The sequence below is a fragment of the Herpailurus yagouaroundi genome, unplaced genomic scaffold, assembly GCF_014898765.1.
Source record: "Herpailurus yagouaroundi ecotype Mexico unplaced genomic scaffold, PumYag 355, whole genome shotgun sequence".
Classification (NCBI taxonomy): Eukaryota; Metazoa; Chordata; class Mammalia; order Carnivora; family Felidae; genus Herpailurus; species Herpailurus yagouaroundi.
In genome coordinates, this window is record NW_024412572.1 from 4,472,636 (window position 1) to 4,497,293 (window position 24,658).

Here is a 24,658-nt window from a genome sequence, read left to right on the forward strand (position 1 = left end):
TGTTTCCTATGCATCTGGCCAGCCCTGACCTCATCCCTGGCCATAGAGTGGCTGGGGCTTAAGCCTTGGTTGGGGCTAAGTAAACAGATAATTACTTCCATGCCAAGATCAGTGCCGGTCACATTAAGGATGGTTAATATAGATCCACTCCAGTATTCGTGGAATGATGGGTTTGTGTTTCTGCCATAAGAGTGGATATCCAAAGGAAGGTGGGGTTGAAGGGCAAGGATGTGAAGAAGGAATGACTACATGATGAAGAAAGGGCTATAGGGTGGGTACAGTGGAGCACATGGCAGGCACACGGTTCAAGCTTCTTTAGATCAGGAAACTGTGTGATCTGGGTCACTTTCCTTCCCTCTCTTCCAATATCTGACACTGAAAACAATCTTCTCTCACAGCCAGGGAAGTCTGTCAAGAGGTAGGAGTCTAGACATACAACTTTTAGAAACTCTCCAACCGTAGGAGTCACAATGCAAAACAAAATCTCATTTAGAACTTCTCTCTAGGGGCGCCTGGGTGGCGCAGTCGGTTAAGCGTCCGACTTCAGCCAGGTCATGATCTCACGGTCTGTGAGTTCGAGCCCCGCGTCAGGCTCTGGGCTGATGGCTCGGAGCCTGGAGCCTGTTTCCGATTCTGTGTCTCCCTCTCTCTCTGCCCCTCCCCCATTCATGCTCTGTCTCTCTCTGTCCCAAAAATAAATAAACGTTGAAAAAAAAAATTAAAAAAAAAAAAGAACTTCTCTCTAAAAGAGTTAGTGGGTTTTCATGGTTTCTTGAACATAGAATGGAAAGAGAAGAAGGGAGAAGGTATTCCTAGCTCTTGTGGAAGGAGAATATTGAAGGGAATCAGGGGAAGTAGTGTATCTCAGGGGTCAAAGGATGGTCAAAGGATCTTGAAAAACTTGATTTTGAAACTCAACTTGATCATTAACTAGATGTGAAATTTTTCAGTTGCCGAGTCTCAGTTTATCTGTAAAAGAGAGATAATATCTCTTGGAATTTTGCTGATTGTATGAAGTATAGGGCTCGGCACATAGTGGTATTAGAACATGGTAAGGTGCTCTTGCTATTACAGATCTAGTAGCAGTCAGGAGCAAGGGACAAAGGATCCGGAAAAAGTCCCAGCTCAGATAGGAAGGATATGCAGTCGGAAGAATGAAAGGGGTGGGTATATTTGCCTTGAAGGTGTAACCAAGAGGCTGTGTGTTTGGAGTTATGTAAATGAACTGGTATCTGCACCATATGCATAGGGTTTGGTTTAAGGAAGGTGAGGACATGGGTGTGTGCACTGTGTCATCAAACTGGGCACAGTGTCGGTCACCTGAAAAAAAAAAAAAACAATAGATTAGACCATGTTGCAAGGGAGCAACATTCTCTACACGGCTGGTCTCTGGAAAGCAAATGGGCCCCCACTGCATGTAAGGCTGCCTGAGGAAGGGCAAACATAGACTCTTAGAGTCAGTTTTGGAGCAATGGGTATGTCATAGGGCTTATAGTCAGTGGTGCCTCAGTTTTTCTGAGGCCAGCAAAGGGGGAGATGTGCTTTGATGGCATCATTTTGGGGCTAGTTATCCCCAAGGGGCTTCTCTACACTCAGATCTGTTACAACATTGGTGTTACTGACCATGGGACATTATGAAATAGTCTTATTGATTGCTTTAAATATAAGGCCATTACTCGTCTGACATTTTCACTGAATTCATACCTGGGTACCGGTCATATGATATCAGGTAGTTGTATACATCTGTTGGCCCCACTGCTGGCTATAGTAAGTACATAATGTGTCACTGGAAGAATGGGGGGAAAAAACATGGCTTTTAAGCCAGAGGATCATGATGTGTACCAGGACTATGTGGGTCTGTGACAGAGACTTGAAGTCACCAAATTCTAACTACCGGTCCTGTTATGTGCACTGTTAGGCAGTGCCCTGCCAATGAAGCACGGCACCGAATACTTCAATAGATCTCTTCACTACTCTGCGGGGCAAATATAATTACCTTTCTTCTGTGGAGGAGGCCTTGAAGAGATCAGTTAACTCTTTTCAAAAGATAAGCAATTTCCTTCTCAAGAACTTGAAGTAGGGGGGAAAGCAGGTCCCCTCTCCTGTTCACAAGCACTTTGTCTCCCTCCACCTCCAGGCTGCCCTCCCTTGATGCAGTCTGCAAATGCAATGGATATCAGACTTTTTAAACCATGACCCGCTTTAGTAATAATATTTTATTATTTAATATAAAAATAAATATAAAATATTTATTATTATAAGATAATAATATTTTATATCATGACCTAGAACACACACACAAACACATACAAATACATCTATTTTGTGAAACAATACTCACTGCTTATGCATGAATTTTGACATTTTATATTCCATTCTATACCCATCCATTCTATTTTTGGAATGTTGTCCATGACCTGAATTTCACTGTATAACTTGAAGTCTGAACAATGCTTTTCACTGCTAATTTTCACTACCTATTTTAAAAGCCTGCAACTGCTCTCCATTTCCTACCAAATAAAGTTCAAATTATTTAACATGGCAAAGGCCATTTATAATGGTCTTTATCTTCTAGTTTCAATTCTGCCATATTCATCCAAGCACCCCATAATTCCCAACACACCTGGCATCTGATCTTCCTAGGGGACCCAGGCCCATGACAATATTCTCCCATCTCTCTGCCTTGCTCGTGCCCCACTCTCACTGCAGAAAAAATTTCTCTCCATCCTTAAGAAGTATCCCAGATGTCACCTCCCTTAATGGATACCCTGATCTGCCCAAGCAGAACCAAACTCTCCACTAGGCTCCCATGGTCTTTAGAGATTCTCTTTTTACATAGCATGTAGTGATCATGTGAGCCTCCTTCTCATAGTTTAGATACCCTTCTCTATTTTTAAATTGGTAGAATTCATTTAAGAAAAAAACAACCCTTGAAACAAGTCAACAACCAACAAATAATCCAATAAAAAAAATGGGCAGGAAGACATGAACAGACATTTCTCCAAAGAAGACACATGAAAAGATCTTCAACATTACTCATCATCAGGGAAATGCAAATCAAAACCACAATGAGATATAGCCTTACTCCGGTCAGAATGGCTAAAAGCACAACACAAGAAACAAGTGTTGGTGAAGATGTGGAGAAAAGCAAACCCTCCTGCACTGTTGGTGAGAATGCAAACTGGTACAGCCACGGTGTATGGAGTGTCCTCAAAAAATTAAAAAATAGAACTGCCCTATGATCCAGTAATTGCACTGCTGGGTATTTACCCAAAGAACACAAAAAAACAAAACAAAACAAAACAAAACAAAACAAAACCTAATTCAAAGGGATACATTCATCCCTATGTTTACTGCAGCATTATTTACAATAGCCAAACTGTGGAAGCAGCCCAAGTGTCCATTGACAAGTGAATGGATAAAGATGTGGTATGTTACATGCAATGGAATATTATTCGGCCATTAAAAGGATGAAATCTTGCCATTTTCAATGACACAGATGGAACGAGAGGGTGTTATGCTAAGCAAAATGAGTCAGAGAAAGACAAATACTATATGATCTCACTCATATGTGGAGTTTAAGAAAAAAACAAATGAGCAGAGGAATAAAAAGAGAGAGAGACAAACCAAGAGAGAGATTCTTAAGTATAGAAAACAAACTGATGGTTACCAGAGGGGAGGTGGGTGGGAGATGGGGACTGAAGTACACTACTATGATGAAGAAAAATCAAATAACAAAAAAAAGAAAAAAACAACCTTTGTCTTTTCCTTTCCTTTATGACTGGCCCTTGCGTTATTCTTTCTCTATCTTTAATCTATTTACTCCCCAGCCCCTCATCTCCATAAAGGTCAGAACCCCCAGGAGAATGGGAAGATTAGAATAGAAAAAGGGGGCATGGTCTGGAGCATCTGGGTGGCTTAGTTGGTTAAACTTCTTACTCTTGATTTCAGGTCAGGTCATGATCTATTGGTTCATGGGATCGAGCCCAGTGCCAGGCTCGGTGCTGATAGCACAGAGCCTGCTTGGGATTCTCTCTCTCCCTCTCTCTCTGCCCCTCCTCCATCCCTCCCCTGTTTGTGCATTCGTGCTCTCGCTCTCTCGCTCTCTCTCTCTCTCTCTCAAAATAAATAAACTTGGGGCGCCTGGGTGGCGCAGTCGGTTGAGCGTCCGACTTCAGCCAGGTCACGATCTCGCGGTCCGGGAGTTCGAGCCCCACGTCGGGCTCTGGGCTGATGGCTCGGAGCCTGGAGCCTGTTTCCGATCCTGTGTCTCCCTCTCTCTCTGCCCCTCCCCTGTTCATGCTCTGTCTCTCTCTGTCCCAAAAATAAATAAAAACGTTGAAAAAAAAAATTTAAAAAAAAAAATAAATAAACTTAAAAAAAAAAAAAAAGGAAAGAAAAGAAATAAGGGGCCTGGTCAAATTTAGTGGTGGCAAACAAATCTGGTTCTAGTTTTTCTTCCTCCAGATGGGCAGTTCTGTTTCTAGGAAAGCCAAGCTTGCCAAAGGCAAAACACAATCCATCCCAATCACTGGAGGTTGGAAAAGGCAAGGTGAGATGGAGAAACCAAGGCAGAATGAGAGCAGCAGCTGGTTTGGCTACCAAACCAGGATAGGAGCTGACAGCAGGAACGGAATAAAAAAATACTGATTCACAGGCCACAGCAAACCCTGTTGCCAAGCAAATGCCCTGTTGCAGTCTCAAGATGGCGGGCAGTGCATGTCCTGATTTACAACCAGTTGCATAGCTTATTGAACTCTCAGGTCATTTTTATCTCTACATAAATAACAACAGAAAGACTCCCAGTGCTCCGTACTTTTCAAAACAATTATTCACACATTATTCCATTTAATTATGGTGTCATAGCTGGAGGGGTCTTTAAGTGGTCAGTCTAATCCCTCAGCCTGCAGCAAATGAAGACTGTCGACAGGCAAGTGACTCACCCAAGGTCACACCCGTTGGGTTAGCAGCAGAGTGAAATGCTCTTTTTATCAAACCACACTTTTCACACCTAGAACAATCCAGTTGTCCTATGTTCTTCAGGATTCAGAGGGCTCTAAGTTCCATTCTGTCTCAATTTTGAAGCCCCTCAACTGAAGATGTGTGGTGCCTACCTTAGCTTTACAAAATTCCCAGGCAGAGGCAGGACAGTGTCTTTCTCAACCGTTCTTATAATTTGCTGCCACATGAGCTAATGTGGTCTTCACAGTACTGTATCCTTATTACCAAGAGTGCCTAAGTTATTAACTCACCAGCAACAGGTGCCAAATTGCCTCTCCTTCTGCACAAGATGTTCATTTAAAATCAAATTGCACACAAATCCCTCCAGTCCCTGCTCATTTGCCTCAGCCCTCAGCCTTTTTTGGTCTTTTTTTCTCCTCAGTACTTCCCATCCTGTCTGCTGAGAGTCTCTGAGATGATATGTGGGGAGCCAAGACTGGGGGCACTAGAGGGGCAGACTGGCGGGCCACAGGGCTTGGTCTACTCCTAGCGCACAAGCTCCAGGAGGCGGCTACAAGGACGGGCTGGGGAACCCGCTCGTAGAACCAGAGCGCCCCTAAGGTCTCTTTTAGAACACCTCCCCCATCTGACCGATGCAGAAACTGAGGCTGGGAGCACAGAAGTGACTTGCCCAATCAATTAGGGAAACTAAGCTAGGAGAACCCCCAAGTTTCCGCACTCCCAGACCAGTTCACTTCCTCTGCCTTCTGCCTTTGACATTGCCAACGAGGTCACTGAAACTGAAGAGAGGTGGAGAGAGGATCTAAGATCACACAGCTGTTAAGTGCGGGGTCCAAGACCAGAAGCACAGCGAGATGGAAGAGAACCAAAGGAAGAAAGGGAAGCAGGCGACCGGGCGTTTCCCAGGTTAAGGCGGGTATGCCGCACAACTCCAGGGGGCACTATTGCGACTGCATTCTATGCGCCCTCTGGCCCCCGCGTGCCCTGATGCACACGGGGACACGGGGCGTAGGGAAGAGAGGGCAGGTGCCCTCGCCCTCCTGGAAACCAGCTCCTGGGGGCCTGCCACCTCGGGGTGCTCCCGCCCCGCAGTGGAGGTGACTGGCCCCCAAGCCCTGCCCCCGGCGCCTTCTCGGGAGAGCCAGGGACAGGGTCCGAATGCCTTTCCCCATTCAGTAGGATTATCCCTTTTGAATTGTTAAAAAAAAAAAAAAAAAAGCTGCAGCTAGCGAACCCTGCCTGACAACACCGAAGGAATTTTTCCCAGGGATCGGCCGAAAGCTGACTCACATTTAAAGACTTGCCCAAAGTGGTCATGCCCCTCTGAGCAAATACCACAGGCATGTAAAACTTCGCTCCCCACGGCCTCCCGGCGGCGAGGACTCCCGGCGCGGCCGCCCGGCCCGGCCTCCAATTGGACGAGCGTCGCGCCGCTTAGCAGGGCGCAGCCAATCGGAGCGCCGCTTAGCCGGGTTGCTAGCCTGGCCGCGCCGGGGTCCGCAAGGGAGGCGCGGGCGGGTAGCTGTCACTGCTTGTTTCCTGTCCCAGGGGCGGGGGTGCAGCGGGTGGGAGGCTCTGGCTGTTTGTTTAGGCAGGTAAGGCCTAGGAGGGAAGTAAAAAGAAAGGGCTGAGCCACCTACACCGGAGGGTGCCTCAGGGCCTTTGAGCTCCAAGTTTCCATTCCAGAATGTGAGCCGCCCGGAGCTGGCTGCGTGCAGCGCTAGGGGACCCCTGGCTCGCAGGCAGCTCCCGCTGGGCCCGGCCGGGTCCAGGCTGCCTCGGGGCTCCGGTACCCCAGTCAGTGCCCGGGGCCCGCCCCCCCCCCCCCCGCCTGCGGGCGTCAGGAACCCCAGAACCGTGAATAGAGCGAGAGAGGTTGGAAGGACTGATCGGAGGGCAGGCGGGGATGACGTGCCATCCCGGCTAAGGTCTCTTCCCAACTGCACTTCTTGTCTTTTCTCCTTAACGTGGGAGCTTTGGGCCTGATCATCGGTGAAGCCCTCCGCCCTGAGATTGGCGTTCTGATCTCAACACCGAGAGAGGAATTTTGGTTCTTTGTTCCTCTGTCCCCGTCTTCCACCCAGCAGCCCCAGAGTTTTCTTGACAAGTGAATGGAATCCTGAGCGTCCCCTCCTTAACAACCTTTTCAGTATCAGTCTCCTTCCCCAATCAGGTCTTCTTCCCGTCAACCTCTCCTGGACTGCTTGCAATCCTCTCTGCCGGCCCCAGTTCTTTCCTACCCCGGGCCTTTGCACGTGCTATTCTTGTTACCTGCAATTTCGACCTTGCCTTGGGCTAGCTCCCAGCTCCTGCTTCAGGGCTCAGAATAAACGGTGCTTTCTTAGGCCCTCCCTGCACCCTGATCTGAACAAGGTCCCACTGCCATCCTCTCTTGTGGCACCCTGTGGTTTGCCATGGTAGCACATGTCCAAAACTGTAATTTTATAAGTTTATTTATATTTATTTGCTTAATGTCTCCTCCGCTAGAAAGGACAGAAGCCACTTCTGTTGTACACCTAGCATAGCGCCTGGCACTCAATAAATACTATGTTGAATTCGTTAAAAAAAAATTTATCTTCAGGAGTAAAGAATCATTGTACTCATTTAACAGATGAGGCTACAGAAACTCAGACAAGTGAGGTAACTTGCCGGCGCGACATTCAAATAGCCAAAAAATGTTCAATCCGTCTCTGGCTTTCTGCTTGTGCTAGGCACTTGTATTACAAAATAATAGGTCTTCTAAGAGGTGGCAGATAAATGCTAGAGCAGATGGCCATATCTCTTAGGGTGCTGTGGCTTCGCTTCTGCCATCTAGGACTCTTCCAGCCCAGTGAAAGTTCTGTTCACTTACTCATTCAACAGACACTTTTTTAAAACTTAATGTGTTTTTTTTTTTTTTTTTTAATTTGCATCCAAGTTAGTTAGCATGTAGTTCAGGAGTAGCTTCCTTACCCATTTAGCCCATCCCCCCTCCCACACCCCCTCCAACAGCCCTCTGTTTGTTCTCCATATTTAAGAGTTTCTAATGTTTTGTCCCCCTCCCTGTTTTTATATTATTTTTGCTTCCCTTCCCTTATGTTCATCTGTTTTGTATCTTAAAGTCCTCTTATGAGTGAAGTCATATATTTGTCTTTCTCCGATTAATTTTGCTTAGCATAATACCCTCCAGTTCCATCCACTTAGTTGCAAATGGCAACATTTCATTCTTTTTGATTGCAGAGTAATACTCCATTGTATGTATATATATATATATATACTCTTCAGCAGATATTTATGGAGCACCTATTAGGAGCTCTCAGCAGGTTGGTAAGCAGCAGAGTTCCCTTCAGAGCTTACTGGTGAGGATAAACCCAGACACCAGAGCTGCAGCCCTATCTACAAGAGCAGCATAACTCTGTCCATTCAGTAAAATATTTTGGTTATCTATGCTGATATTTTGTTGATTTCAGGGTCTATTCTGATATGAAGTAGGCTTAGACTATTTTTTTTTTAATTGGGAAAAAAAAATGCATTCCCAAACCTGACAGTTTTTGTTTGTTTGTTTTTTAATTTACTGCTTTCATCTATACTGTTGCTTTGGACTCTTAATGAGGTCGGGGAGCCAACCATGGTTATTTCTACAGGAGAAAGATGCTGAAGCAGGGAAGCATTATCCATGGCAAGAGACTTTTCTGGATACTTTTCCCTTAGTTGTGATCTAAAAGCTGACTCTGCCATCTGCTCCCCACCCCCAACAGACACGCACGCATGCTTGCACACGTGTGTGCCGCGGCCACCACCACCACAAAGTGGCCGAGTCAAACTACATACAGGAGAAGGGAGATAATACTCAGGACTAAGTCCCAGCTCCTCTTGGTAGCCAAGCCATGTGATCTCTAGCAAGTCACTGCTATTCCAAGCCCCAGGCTCCTCAGCTGGCCTGAATACGTTCCAGCAAGAAAACATCTATGAAATGGACTGCTCCATTACTTCACTTATTCAGCATACATTTATTGATCATCTGATGTGCAGGCACTCTGTCCAACACTGGGACTACAGTAAAGAGCAAAACTAGCTGTGGTCTCTGTCCTCAGAGAGCTTAAGGACAGGTCCAATGGCACAAAGACAGATACAATCATCAATTGGTCCAATTAAACAGTTACTGATCAAACAATCACACACATAATTACCAACTGAACTGGGTACTAAAGCATGGTCACATCAGCGTGCAAAAATCCTGTGGCAGGAAGCTCCCGCACAAATGTTCAAGGAAGCAGAGAAAGCCAGCATGGATGCAGGAGAGAGGAGAAAGGGCAGGAGGGCCAAGATGCTGCGGGGGTTTCAGCCGTGATCTGAGAGCTATGGGTAGCCACTGGAGGACTTTAGGATGAGGATTATATGTTTCAGTTTTTATTTAAAAAGTATTACACGGTGAGGCAAGGGGAAAGGAAGAGACAGAGCAGAAGTAAGGGACAGGCTAGGAAGTGAGAGACGATGGGAACTTGGGTTAAGGTGAAGACAGTCGAGAAGAGAGAGGCTGACAAACTGAAGAGAATTCATCAACATTCATCTGTCTTTAAAGCCCAGTTTCTCATTTTTCCCCCCTAGTTTCTCCCAGAAAAGCCCACACGCCAGATTGTAAAATCCAGCCCTTTCTGTACCTAACACTGGCAGTAGACTTGGTCTCTATTTGCTTGTACTCTTTGTCATTCATGCCGGCCTAGGGGCAGCCACATGGGTCTGGGCGGGGCGGGGGGGGGGGGTAAGTCATGTAGGGTCTGCCCATATGGTCTGTCACTCTCCCATCCTATCAATCATAAGTCATCATAAGTCCTCTTCTCTGGGTGCCATCTTTGGGAGGGTGTCTTGGCTTTTCCCTTAACCTGGCTGGCAGGACACGGACTGGTCACCCTTGTGGCTGACACAATGGAAGTTCGGAGCCTGCAGTGTGGACTCCTGGAAGGCAGAGTTGGTGGGGAAGGGTGTGGTGAACAGGGCATTTTCCATTTCACACTAGGCCCCTTTGGACACAGACCCATTTCACAGAAATCCTGCCAGTCACAGCCCGGGGGCCCCCAGCCAACCTTGCCCCCTCCTGTTGGTTGTTCCTGGGAGCTTCAGGCTGTGGTGTTTCCACTGAAGAAGGAATGCCTGATTTGCTCCTTGTGGTTAACCCCGTTCGATATAAGCAATGTCTACAGGAAAGAATGTGTTCTTGAATATCTTGCAAGCTGTCCTCCTTTATGAGATCCAGCATTTTCTTTCTTTCTTTCTTTCTTTCTTTCTTTCTTTCTTTCTTTCTTTCTTCTTTCTTTCTTTCTTTCTTTCTTTCTTTTTTAATTTATTTATTTTGAGAGAGAACGTGCATGTGCACACAAGCGGGCGTGGGGCTGAGAGACAGGGAGAGAAAGAATCCCAAGCAGGCTCCATGCGTCAGCCCACAGCCCGACCCTGGGCTCCATCCCAGGAACTGTGAGATCATGATCCAAGCCGAAATGAAAAGTTGGACACCCAACCGACTAAGCCATCCAGGAGCCCCGCTATCCAGCATTTTCATTGAACCCTTCCACTGACCTCTGAAGGAAGATGTCTCCACCTGAAAAGGCAGATCTTTAGGGAGCCAGCTCTGAGTCACAGAGCTTTTGGCTGGCTCTCCACGGTAGAAATCCCAGTGATTCCTTAGTAGACTGCCCTGGGGACCAGTTAGCTTCACACCAGAGAAATTCCCAGTTTCCCCCAGCTTCCACCATCCCTGGCCCCTGGCCCTTGGCAGTCCTCAGCCCCAGGACGATCTAGGTGAGAGGATATAAACAGCTCTGGGTATCCAGTCATCTCTCTTGGAAGCTCTCTGCGTGGAGTGTGTATGGTATGGCAGAGTGGTGCGGCCCCTTACCTGTAAAGACAGTACTTGCTCAGAGCTTTGAGCTGGGTACTGCAGCCACTTACCAGAGCTCAATGTGGCCAAGTCCACTGGCATGGCTCGGGTCTGATGCCCAAGAGAAAGCAGGGTATCTCAGAGGTCTATCCCTGGGCCCTCTACAAGTTCATAAAGCAATTAGCAGAGTGGCCAGTTTCCATTCATTCTTCCTTTCTTTTATTCATTCACCAGACTAAGACAAGTGACCCAAGGGCGGGGATCATACACTCATTCGCATATTCCCACTGCTTAGCACAGAGCCTGGCACTAGGGACACTCTTCAGTGAATGAACCCATTCAATGACCGCCCAGAGTGCTGTGCAAGCCCCTGGAGGCTATGAAACAAGTATGGGGCACAAATCCTTGCCTTCCAGGAACTTATAGTCTGGATGGGGAGACAGTTGTCCCACAGTGTTTTATTCAGCTTTAACTGTGGGCCAGGATTCGAGTAGACACTGTTGGGAAATGAGTGAACAGGCCCCCAAACAAAAACAAGTGTCCCAGCCCTCCTAGTATTGATTTTTTTTTTTCTACCACCATCACTCAAGGCCCCCAGGGTTCTTCCTTTGCATGGGCTGTTAGCTTTGACAGCTCTTTTGACTCTCTGGGATCCCAGGGCCCCCCCTTAGGATTCTGTTTTCATGCCACCACCGGGACAGGCAGGTAGTACAGCCTCCGTGACTGACTCAGGACTGACAGATCCAAGTCAGAATCCCGTTCCTACCTCTCCCCTGCTGTCTGGGGTTTGCACACACATTAGTAAACCCTCCTGAGCCTCAGTTCTTAATCTACAATGAGGGCAGTACCCTGTGCCAGGCTGTGCTTTAACTTTTCTCCAGTCTTCCAGCTCCAGCCAGCACCACTTTATAGATATCAAAGTGAGGCAGAGAGGAAGGGCTCTCAGAGGCAACCCAGGGAAGCAGCTTTTGCAAGCCTGGCTTTGTCCCCGTCACCCCGCTCGCAGCCCCTTTTCAAGCGCCCGCATGGAGTGCTTCCCATGCCAGTTGAACCCAAGCAGAGCACGTCTCCTGGCCTCACTGCCTTTACAGAAACACGGATCCCTCTGTCTGCTTCTCCAGGCCTTGACCTCAAGTCCAAGCCTCGGGACTCCAGGCTTGTCCTGACTCTCCAACCCCGCTGGGCTGCCGCTCAGAGAAATTTCCCTGAACTCACCCTCCTCTTTCCTGGGCACGCAGCCTCAGGTCAGCGGTCAGCGGCAGGTCCTCTGACCCGTCCTCTGTAGCACTCCCCTATTCCAGGCTTGCCCCCGCGGTCATTCAGCCTCAATTGACTCCTGCTGTTTTCTCATCTCCAGGCTCTCTCACACGGCTTCCTTTACCCCTTTCATCCCTGCCCCCCACTCGGCTCCCACATCCTGCCCTGGGGCCCTCTCCCTGGCCCCGAGAAGTCTGTCTCGGTATTGTTCTCCACTTCCAGCATTAGCATTCTCAAGGCCCACATTTGCATTTTGATGGCTCCTGTCCCAGCTAGACAGGGGTACACTTTGATGCATATATATTTTGGAGAGGACAGCTTTCTCCTGCACAGCGTCTAATTTTCCACTTTGATTCAAGTGCATTCTTTGGTTCGGGCCTGATTTACTCTGGGCCAAGACAGACTTGAGCCAGCACCTTGAGGCTATGCTCAGGCCTATAAGATAACGGAAGGGTTTTGCCTTGTGGGAGCTCCAGGGAACAGAAGTCTCACTTCCCACGCTTCCCGATTCTGCTCTCGGAACATCAAAGCTTCTCGCAAGCTCGCATCTGCAACCAGTGTTCTTCCCTCCCAGGCTCAGGGGCCTTGGCCTGGAGCATTCCCTAGCACAACCCGCAAAGGCCGGAGATTGGGGTTCACTGTGGTCACCCGTAGCTGAGATACGGGCAGTCTCCGGCCTCGATTTCAGGAAAAGCCACCAGAAGCAGGCGAGGAGGATGGGATAACGAAGCCACCCAGAGAGTCTAGTCACCCTCGCTTTCTCTATTTGTCACCTAAAGACCCACAGGGTTTTAATGCAGGGACAAAGTGACACGGGGCCCAGAAGGCATTCTCATCTAGGACATGGGTGGTGAGGCTTTTCATTTTTACATGCCTGTGGGCTGCTGGGGTTCAGCCAGAATTAGAACAGCCAAGTGCCAAGCAACAGAGAGAAAGGAATGTCTTCCCAGGTCTCCAGGGGTTTCAAGGCCACTTTGTACAGAGGTTTAGGGAATTGTGGTTTGCATGGCACGGCTTCCTAGGGTTTCATCCCAACTTTGGAGTGATTTATGATTCCTGTTCCATTGAGAAGCTCTCAACATTCATTTCCACCTACAGCTGGGTTCTTACAAATGGCATCTTATGTGTACGGCATGTGGGTGGATAACGAGGCACTTTGGGGTGGGGAAATGGAGGCAGAGGTTGGGAAGGGCTGGGTTTGTGGTCTCGGAGGATTCTGACTCCAGGGTGGCAGGGCTCAGACAGACCGGGCAGCAGTAAAGGAGACAGAGAAAGTCTTGATTTCTCCAGTTCAGTCAGCATTCAGCTAACATTGCTTCAGAGAGCTCTATATTCCTGGCTCTGTGCTGATGACCAAGGTTGATATAAAAACAAATAGAAGTTGGTCAGCTAAATCTTGAGGGATTTATGTTCTAGTGGGAAAGAAATAAACACATCATGCTAACAAGTACTGCCTCTTGTTTGACCACTTGCTCATGTGGGGTGTTTTCATGTGTGTTATTTCTAACTTTCACAGCAAGGTTATATTCTGTTGCCCATTTTACAGATGGGAGAAAGAAGGGTTCCTAATAAAGGGTCCAACGTCATACAGCTAGGAAGTTGCTGAGCCAGAATTCATACTCATTTGAATTTCACAGCCCAAACTCCTTCCCCAGCACCAAAATGCAAGGCAAAGCAAAGCCCCCAAACCCAAGGACATGAAATAACCAAGTGCGATGGGAATTCAGGGAGAGAGGACCCGCATCCAGCTGTGGGCACCAGGATGAGCTGCATAAAAGACACCTGCTCTAGCTGTAGCCTGAAGGGAGGTAAGAGTCCAGAGGAAGTGATGGCCGGGAGGGCACAGGGAGCAGAAGCACTGAGATGCACTGGGGGGATGGTGAGGCATCCTGGGGTGCAGGATCTGAGAAGAGGAAGGTAGAGAAGAGGTAGTAGCATCAGAACACAGAGTGCCCCATGGGCATCTAGAAATATTCTTTAAGTGTTAGGGGGCCACGGAAGATTTTTGAATGAAGATAGTGATGTGACTGACAAAAGAAATATAGAGGAAGAGGACTCAAGAGGACTTAGGTATAGAAGAGAATAGAATGTCACGGTGGATTCTGGCCATTAAAATCCAAGCACGGGGCAAAGAGATCCTGAACACAGTAGCCCGAGAATGGCAAGGTGGCATTAAGTATCTGAAATGACCTGGGGATTGGAGGGGGATTGGAGCATGAAGTGAAGTCTGAGCTAGAGATACAGGTTTGGAAATTCCAAGCCAATAGGTGGTGACTGAAACCCTAGGAACAAATTTAAGCTGTGGGGGCAACAGAAGACAAGAGAGGTAGGGATCAGATCCAGATTCCAAGGTCAGAGTAAGGGACGGTGAGAAGCAAAAAGGATGGCAAAGAAGTGTGGTGGGCCGAAAGGAGAAGCAAACTAGGACACCAGGTGAGGTGAAAGGGAAGTTGCCAGGTGCTCGAAGGTGTCAAGTGCATGTTCTCCTTCCTACCCAAGTCATGCCTGCCAGATTCGGGGGTGGCTCCCAGCCCTGCCACCTGACACTCATTGAGCAGCAGCATCTTCTTTTGTCAAGGTGGGCGACAGTGCTACCCTACATGATTGCGGTGAGAAACAGAGCATTCAGCAGGTGCTCAGTAAATGGCAGCTCTCGTCATTATAATTATTGTTTACATACGTTATTCTTTCCCAAGTGTAGGAACTCCTGGAGATCAGGGGCCAGGTCTTTGTATTTACCCCAATCTCCCACCAGAGCCTGGCACATGAGAGTCACTGTTTCCTGACGGCTGAGAAATCGGAATGGATGAAATCTCTTGCTTCTTTTCTTTCTTGTTGCCCTGACCATTTATCCCTCGCTGGTGTTTCGCTGCCATTAGCTAATATTCAAGAAGGCACTTGGGAGTCCAGAACAAGGACTTTTGGAAGTTCTGAATGCTGATGCTTTCCTACCATGCTTCAGTGTCTCCATGTAGGATTTTTCCAATTTCCTTTTATGGGGCAGTGGACAAAGACGAGCAGAGTGACATGGTTGGTTCCAGGGCTGGGCTGGGAGTGGGGTAGTGGAGAATTATGGCGGCCAACTGCATTCTTTCAGGGAATGTTTCTAGACTTGTATGATCTCCATTGGTGAGGGATGAGTGGGAGAAGCTTGGAGAAGTAAGGGTAGTCATGGTCACATGAGCACCTACTCACAGCCCCTTAGTGAGAGGAGGGTTAGGGAGGCAGAGGCCAGGTAGGACTAAGGCCTCCAGATGGCTTGGGTACACTTGAACCTGAATCCAAGGTGCTTTTTTCCTCAGACTTGAGGTAAGGATAGAGCCGTCCCTTCCATGGGTCTGGTCAAAGGACTTTCAGGAGGAGTCTTTCCCTTTCATCAACACATCTTGGCATGTCCTTGCCAAAGCTGGCTCAAGGAGTCTTTGCCCTGGGAGCCAATTGTTAAAGTCCCCTATCCCCTAATTGCGGATTTTGTGGCTTGTGTTTGTTTGGGTGAGGGGGACAGAGGGAGGGGGGACATGAAAGGTGCAGAAGTATTTGAAAGCCGAGCCTCCCCTCCGTCTTGGCTGTCCCAGGCTTTGCTAATGCCAGTGACTGAGACAGCTACCGAACTATCAGGCCACCCCTCCCAGAGCTGGCGGCCGGGCTTTCATCTCTGTTTGTGGCCAAGGACAGGGACGTGGGGGCCAACACCAGGCTGGCTAATGAGTAATTGGGAGCCTTGTCTGTGCGCGGTCCTGGGACATGCACTGCGGTGACCTTGAGATTGCCAGGGCAGGCCCAATCCTTTGGGCTATTTCCTCTTTGTCACTGCCGCTACTGTCCCCAGTGGAGTACAGGGTTCTGTCTCCCCCTGCACCCCCTGTCTTCAACTGAATGCCCTATTCCAAAGGCTTTCGTCCTCCATTCTGCTTTGGTTACAAAGCAGAGAACTATGGTGCCACTCTGGCCTCCATTTCAACCTCCAATTGTGCTCCCTCTAGTTACTAGCACCCCTGCAGACCCTAAGGGCAGTACAAGCCCCCCCCAGGATGATGAGAGATCAGGAGCACACCTGTGAGAATGGCTCCATCATCGCCATCCTCCTTCGCCTGGTAGGAGAACTTCCTTCCTTTCTCGACAGGAGCTTTGACTGGCTGCCCAGTAGGAGTTTAACAGATTTTCCAGCCACCCAGCACCTTTGCTTCCTCCTCTTCCTCTGTTCACATACCTGCTTTGTGTGGGAATCTCTTTGGGTATGTCTGTCGCTGGCTTGCAGCTATGGGGCCCTGGGGCACTTACCTAAATTCTCAGAGCCTCTTTTTTTTTTTTTCTCCTCTCTACAAAGAGGCCCCCAGCACTCCCTCATTGGGCTGCAGGGGAACTGTAACAAGATGGCAGATGTCAAGTGCTAGACAACAAAAAGATATTAATTCTCTGTTTCGGAGCCACATGTCTGTCCTCCTCCCGTTAGTAACTCTGCTCTCCCCACCAGAGTGAACTCAGTAGCATGAAATACTTGAAAAATGTTTTCCAAATGAATGAATGAATAAATGAATAAATGCATTGCTAATAGCAGCAAATATATGTGGACATCTGTTCTCTGAGAATAAATCAGTTCAATGATTATGGAATGTCACAGTGTTGGAAGGAGTGGCACCCGGCACATGAAAACCAGGCTGTAAAACAATTAAACTGGGCCTAGAAAGAACCAAGACTTTCTTATTTTACCTTGGGTTAGTGTTTAGGGAGATTAGTGTTTGTGAAAGAGCTCTGACAAAACTTAATTTTATTGCAGCATCTGGATTATGTTAGGTGTCCGATAAATTTCTATGGAATGAAGCAATGGCTGAATGGTTGAGAAAAGTCAGCAATGGGAACAATGCTCATATTTGCTGCTGGGGCTTGGGTACTTTTCAGGGGTCCGGGTACCAGCTTGCTGTGTGGTCTTTGCTCTGCCTCTTACCTTGTCTGCCTCCATCCTCCGGATCTGAGCCACAAGGCCACCTAATGCCCAATCCCTGTGCCTTTTTTACAGGAGTGCTAGAAGGCAAACACAGAGACCTAAGCCTTCCAGCAACCTCCCTGGCAATCTCATGCGAATATAATCACATATCTTTCTGGGGCCTTTAGAGCAAGCAGAGTTGAGGGAGGGGACAAGGAGGCGAGGAGGGGGAAAAATTAACTGGCCAAGTCACCCCAGGGCAGTGAGGCCCAAGAAAGCTCCTTTATTTCCATTCCTGCTATGCTTCATTGACTTCATTATTGTCCTGTCTCCAGGACAGGGTCCATTCTCCTTTACTGCACAGCTAGGCTGTCTCCGAGGGGCTGGGCCTGGCAACGCAGAGAAGAGGCAGGCAAAATATCAGTGGATTAACTTGCAAAGCTATCCACCACCCCCAGCTCTGCTTTAAAGCAGCTGTTCCTTCAGGAAATTCTGACAGGCCCCTCAGGACCGTCACTGGGGACTATGGCTGGCAGGGCTCTGGGCTGGCTCAACCCAAGGGTGTTGCTTCTCAGCTGGAAGCTGGAATTTTGAGATGGATCCTATAAGGAGTCGCAGGGGGGCTCAGTGACTGGCACTAGAGCTTGGAGCAGCTGCTTGGTGATGGCAGAGGCTCAAATCCGCCCTCCCCCTTCTTCCAGGAAGCCTTCTGGGATTACCTCAACCAGATGTTCCCTTCCCAAGTCCTATAAAGCTTTCTTGTTCCTCTTGGAACACTTAATACTCTTTTATCTTCCCATTATTGAATAGCTGTTTTACTTTCTGTTAGCTGCTAATGGGAAGGATCTTCATCTCATTTACTTTGGTCAGGTGAGTGCCTAGCCATTCCAGTCATACGGGAGGCACTTATAAAATATTTCTTGACTCAATGAAGGAAAACATGGCCATGTCACATGTGCTGGCCTTCTCACCTCTCCAAGGTATTTCTTTGTACCTACCATGGTTAGAAGGAATGGAGAATGGAGGTAAAGGTTAAGGCCCTCTATACCTATTTTGGCCAAGTGTGTGTGAGATCTCAAGTAGGGTGAGGGTGTGGTGCCCTAGGGGAAGGAAGTCCAGGAAATAAAACAGGGTACTATTCAGCTGAGTGGAATTCATGAGGGTGCCAAGCCTTGGGCCCCAAGTTTCTTGGCCTGTCTTGTTTGGAAGGTCACATTTGCCTCACTCCGTGAAATACTAGCTTGCACGAACCTACTTTTTACAGCTCCATTTTGGGTTTCAAAGAGTGAGCCCCTTATTAACCTTAGAGAGGCAGTCTAGGAAGGTGGATAGGATCACAGGTTCTGGAACCAGACTCCTAGATCCAGCCCAGTCATCACTAAATTGCTGTGGACATTTAAGCAAGTTACTTAACCTCTCTGTGCATTGGCAATAGAGGAAAATAATAGAAACTACCTCACAGAATAGTGAGGATTGGAGAACTTACAACATGTGTGAGGTTCTTGGAGTAGTAGTACCTGACACTATTGGCTGGTTTTTGATGAAAGCATCAAAATCCTCGAGTTAGGAATCAAAATCTTAGGATCCTACATAACAGAGGTGCTCAGGTTCCCCACACCCATGCTGCTAAGGCTGTTAAGCGAGTAACTTTTTCTGAGTCTTCAACGAATACAGAATGCCCTGGAAATCCAGCCCCTACTGCCATCAGCAACCTCTGACCTTTATTTCTAGTGATCCCTGACCCTGGCTGGGTCAAAACGTGTGTGCTCAGCCTGGGGAAAAGACTGGTTGTATTTAGCCTAGGTATGCCTGACCCTGGGTCAACCTAGACAAACACCTGCCTTCCGGTGAACAAAGGTAATAACATTCCTGAGGCTTGAGTGGTCTATACTGCGTGTTGGCGGTGATCCAGTCTGCTTGCTGCCTAAAACCATCCGTCAGGTGGCCAGAGTCATCCCAGCACACCTCCGATGCTCCCTACCTTGGTTAAAAGAGCCTCAGGGGCTTTGTGCACAAATCCTCAAGCCTGTCGTTAAACCACCTACCTGGCTGTTTTGAGTGCCAGGTCGGGTTATAATATCTCCCTGCTAGAGAAGGGGTGGAGAAGGAAAAAGAGCTCAAAGCCTGGGGCGGGGCAAGCCAGTGGTCATGGCTGTATCAAAACTCTTCTTAAAAGTCACGCAGTTTAAGGGCAGATGCACAGGACTATTTCAGAAGGAAATCCCATGGAACTGTTAATGAAGGCCTGCGAGGGAAATAAGACATTGAACGCCAGACAGCAAGAATGCCAAGTTCTCGTAGGATTTAGACGTTTCTTTCATTTGAGTCATGTGTTCAGCACCGTGTAACCTCCACTATGACCCGGTGGGGTGCATTTGAGGAAACTGAGGCTCAGATAGGTGGGGCTATGTGACTAATACCGCCCCACAACTTGTAAGTGGAAGAGTTTTGAACCCAAGTCTTCTGACTTCTGGCCCAGTGCTTAGTCTACTATTTACATCTCTTCTTTCTGGAAGGGACTCCAGAGCTGATCCTGCCCAGCCTCTGGCCAAGTGAGTTTTGCAGAACATTAGCCTCATGGGGTGCCTTCCAAATAAGGGTTCTGGACAAGCCATCCCCCTAGTGCAGGTTCATGATGCTTGTTAAAGTCTCTGAGACATCTTGCAGTAGAAACCCATTTAACCTAGTGCTTCTGAGACATATTTAACTACAGAGTGACTTTTTTTTTTTAAGTTTATTTACTTATTTTGAGAGAGAGAGAGAGAGAGAACACACACCAGCCAGGGATGGGCAGAGAGAGGGAGAGAGAGAATCCCAAGCAGGCTCCATGCTGTCAGCACAGAGCCCATGTGGGGCTTGATCTCATGAGTCATGAGATCATGACTTGAACCAAAATCAAAAGTCAGACACTTAACCGACTGAGCTACCCTTTTTTCTTACAACATTCACCTCCTGAGGAACTGGCCTTTAGAATATGTCTTGGGAAATATTAATCTAGTCTGATGTATTCACTTTTTGGGTGGGAGATTGAAGCACAACGTGAGGAAGTGACTTGCCTGAGGACAGCCAGCAAGCTAGTGGCAGAACTGGAATGAGAACCTAGTCTTCCTGACTCTCAGCCAGAGTATTTTCTTCTACAGCTGATGGACAATGTCCATTAATTTGGTATAGACCCAGTGGGGACCCAGAGTGAGGAGAAGACATAGATTTTACTGTAAGAAGCCTGGGCACAAGTCATGAAAAGGTCTTAAGAACATTTACAGCCAAGGGGCACTTGGGTGGCTCAGTCAGTTAAGCGTCTGACTTCAGCTCAGGTCATGATTTCATGTTTTGCGAGTTTGAGCCCCACATCGAACTGTTAGCACAGAGCCCACTTTGGATCCTCGGTCTCCTTCTCTCACTCTGCCCCTGTCCTACTCGTGCACTCTCTCTCTCTCAAAAATAAATAGACATTAAAAAAAAAGAACATTTATAGCCAACAAATCAGCAAAAAAACACATCTTCAAGGGCAACAGGATATACAGCTGCTGAAGAGGGATGAGATCAAAGAGGTCAGGTGGGATAATTCTAGGAAGGGTATCTGAAAGATGTAAGCATGAAGACAGATTTTGGTAGGCTAGGTCACTTTTAAAGGAAAAATAATTAAAAATAAGTATTAAAATAAATAAATCAAATGTGAGAATCTTCATTCATTTAGGAAGATCATTTTGGTCTGCCTCCTGATGCCATTATGAGGGATATTAAACAGATAGATGTGGCTCCCACGCACTTGGTGAAGACAGCTGAAACTTCAAAGTAACTTTTCCACTTGCCTCCAGATGTACTTACTGAATATTGTATATGGACCTCCATGAACCACCATGATCTTTCATGACCCCCTTGGCCCCAATATCAGGCCTCAAGGATTTAGAGGCAATAGCAGTGCACTGAATGAGAAAAATTCATGTTTGAGTCCTGGCTTTACGGTTTGGGTTCCTTCCATTTGTCTTTCTAGTTCTTCATTTTCTCAGTTAAAAAAGAGAGGATTAGATCCAAACATGGGTCCATAGACAGGCAACCTCAGAATCACCTAGGTCAATTACAAGCACAGATACTTAGGCTGTGCCCCAAAACTACAGAAGCAGAGTTTCTGGGGATCTGTGATTTTAGCAAGGGCACTAAGTGTTTCTGATGTGGAATCAGGCTTAGGAAATACTAGACTAGATTATTTCTGAGCCTCTTCCAGTTCTCAAATGAGTGGCGTAAGCTTACTGAATGTCAATATTCTTGTCCTAAAATGAACATATTAGTATTCACTAATATTATGATTCTAACATTCAGTATTATATTGTATCAACATATTGAGGACTTTGTAAACTCCAAAACTTTCTGCAAGTGCTTGATATCAATATTCTGATAAGGAAGCAATTTTGATGTATAAAAACTCACTTCATAGGGAAAATATAGGAAGCTTGAACTCAAGTCTCGGATTTTTCTACATAGTATCGCATAAAACCTCAAAATCGAGCTGGTCCCAAGCAGATGAAGTTTTTACTTGATAGCGTTTTTTAACCTTCTTGAACTTTTTCAGCTCCCTTAATCTTCCCTTACCTTTCCAGCTACCTAGAGAGAAAGCTGCTGAAATGGTTTACACAAATCAGCATTTCCCAAAATGTGTCCTTTGGAACACTAACAGGTGTTAAGAGAAGAAAAAAAAAAAAAAAGTGGATCAACTATATTTGTGAAACTTTGTGCCAATCAGGTTTTATTAAGAATTGAGATCCTTTCCAAAAAAATGAGGTGCCTGAATGACTCCATAGAGCATGAGACTCCTAATCTCAGGGTGGTGAATCTGAGCCCCATGTTGCATGTAGAGGAGGCTTTTCTGTGCTGCTGTGAACTTTGAATCTGCAAGAAGGCAAAAAGTGTGATTAAGCATGAGTGTGATTAAGCTGAGTGTATATGCTCAGGGTATTGAGGGCCATCTCTCAGATCTAGGAAAATTTTGCATTAGGTTTCCAGCCATTCTGTGACTTATTCTTCCCCAGTGTCCTTCCTTTTCAAAATATGACAGCTTTTTTGAGCTTGGATGCAAGACTCGATTTAAAGTAGTGCTTCTTAAAATCGGCTATGTATCTATCACCTGGGGAGCTTTTTCACAAATATGAATCTTTGGGTTCCACCCCAGGCATACTGACTCAGGATGTAACCAGCCCCAGATCATCTTTGGACCTGTAATTGGGAATCCTCCAAGGAATGAATCACTTCAGGCATCTAAGTGGGAGGAATTCTTTTAGCTGAAGGGGGTAGAGAGAGAAGAAGGATGGTTCTCTGGCATTCCTTAAATTGCATGAGGCTATCAGGGCATAAGCTATTTCTTGTGAGACTGGACCCTCCCCCAAATGACAGGAGGGGGCTTCTTAAGTGTTCTGAAAAGCACCCGTAATCTGGGGACTTTGATTATGGGTGGGATCTGACTATAGCTTTTCTGTGTGACTATGGATCAGTTTCCTAACCTCTCTGAGCTTCAGTTCTCTCCTTGCAAATTGGTAGTCTTCCTATATGTCTTGGGTATGTCTTGGGCCCTTTATGGAGTTATGGTAAAATCAAATGAGGCAACAGATAGTGCTGTGTTTCTGCTTTTCTTTTCTTTTTACATTTATTTATTTATTCTTGAATGGGGGCAGAGAGAGGGAGAGAGAGAGAGAGAGAGAGAATCCCAAGCAGGATCTGCACTGTCAACTCAGAGCCCAATGCGGGCCTCAATGTCACGCACTGAGATCATAACCTGAGTTGAAATCAAGAGTTGGATGCTAACCCAGGCACCCCTCTGGCTTTTCTAAAGACTAGTGAGCTAGTGAGGCTAATATGATTATTGCTCTGGATTTTACTTCTCTGAAAAATTAGCATTTGAGGTGGTGACCCAACCATTCATTTTCCTTCAAAGGACCTTTGAGCTACCTTTGTGCAGTCTGCAATGAAAAGTGAGTCAACATTATATATATATATATTTAAATATATGAGCCAAAGGATCTGTGGGGCCAGTAGGTCTGCAGTGGGCAAGATGAGGCAGAGAATGGAGACAAGTGTCCCGATCAATCAGACCAGGCGTTCCCCGATTTGAGGTGGGGATTATCTGGAAAGCTGCCTCAGCTGTCCATTTCATTTTCAGCGCTTGCTCAATGAGCCATTGTTATGAACATTTTTAAAAACCTGCTAGCCTGCCACTAAGATTGGGGGTTGGGATGGTCCACAGACTTGGAAGTGTGGAAAGAATGCCATTAAAAAAAAAAAAAAAAGCATGAAGTCCACTGGATTAAACTAATTATGGTAAGACAATGCCTCTCTCAAAGAAAATAAACAGGTTATGAAACCACTCCTGCCAAACACCCAGTGTGTGCCCGGTGTCAGGCTAGCTCCATCTATGAGTGTCATCTCATGTAATCCTCAGAACTTTGTGAGATCAGTTTAGTTACTTGGAAGCAGACAGGTAAAGGAACTGAGGCCTGGAGATGCTAAAAAACAAAAACAAAACACACCCACCCTCACACACCACCCCTCAAAAACTCCTGCTCCCAAACCACAGTTAGTGAGTAGAAGAGTCAGGATTTAAAGACCAGGCTCTTCGCATTTTACGTTGCCGCTCTAATTATTAGCTCTTTCCTTACACAATTTGAAGTTTTAAATATCTTTTTTTTAAATGTTTATTTATTTTTGAGAGACAGATACAGAGCATGATCAGGAGAGAGGCAGAGAGGCAGACACAGAATCCAGCTGACACAGAATCCAGCACAGTCCACGGACTCATGGACCGTGAGATTATGACCTGAGCCAAAGTCAGATGCTCAACTGACTGAGCCACCCAGGCATCCCTTTTAATTTTTTTTAAATGCCTTAAAATTTTTTTTTCTTTTTTTTTTTCAAGGTTTATTTATTTTTGGGACAGAGAGAGACAGAGCATGAACGGGCGAGGGGCAGAGAGAGAGGGAGACACAGAATCTGAAACAGGCTCCAGGCCCTGAGCCATCAGCCCAGAGCCTGACGCGGGGCTCGAACTCACGTGACCTGGCTGAAGTCGGACGCTTAACCGACTGCGCCACCCAGGGGCACCCCAAAAGAAATTTTTTTTTTTACATTTATTTATTTTTGAGAGACAGAGAGAGACAGAGCACAAGTGGGGGAGGGGCAGAGGGGGAAGGAGACACAGAATCCCAAGCAGGCTCCAGGCTCCAAGCTGTCAGCACAGAGCCCGATGTGGAGCTAGAACCCACAAACTGTGAGATCATGACCTGAGCCGAAGCTGGACGCTTAACCAACTGAGCCACCCAGGCGCCCCGAAATATTTTTTTTTAAAATACAAATTGAATTTTTTTTTTTAAAGAATTTTTTTTCAACGTTTTTTATTTATTTTTGGGACAGAGAGAGACAGAGCATGAACGGGGGAGGGGCAGAGAGAGAGGGAGACACAGAATCGGAAACAGGCTCCAGGCTCTGAGCCATCAGCCCAGAGCCTGACGCGGGGCTCGAACTCACGGACCGCGAGATCGTGACCTGGCTGAAGTCGGACGCTTAACCGACTGCGCCACCCAGGCGCCCCAAATTGAATTTTTAAAACTTAGAGATCTCAGGGAGGAGTAAGGTATATTCTCCGTTCATCTTTCAAATGGAGACAACAAAAAAAC

General features: G+C 46.9%; 1 long non-coding RNA gene across 1 annotated transcript; it reads right to left on the reverse strand.

Annotated features, from left to right (window-relative positions):
* Positions 1 to 1,027: 1,027 nt before the first annotated feature.
* On the reverse strand, positions 1,028 to 12,141 carry LOC121022093 (uncharacterized). Its single transcript, XR_005786809.1, has 3 exons — positions 12,032 to 12,141; positions 1,997 to 2,158; positions 1,028 to 1,320 (listed from the first exon to the last, which is right to left on the reverse strand). It is a non-coding gene; the product is annotated as an uncharacterized LOC121022093 (long non-coding RNA).
* Between the last annotated feature and the right edge of the window lie 12,517 nt (positions 12,142 to 24,658).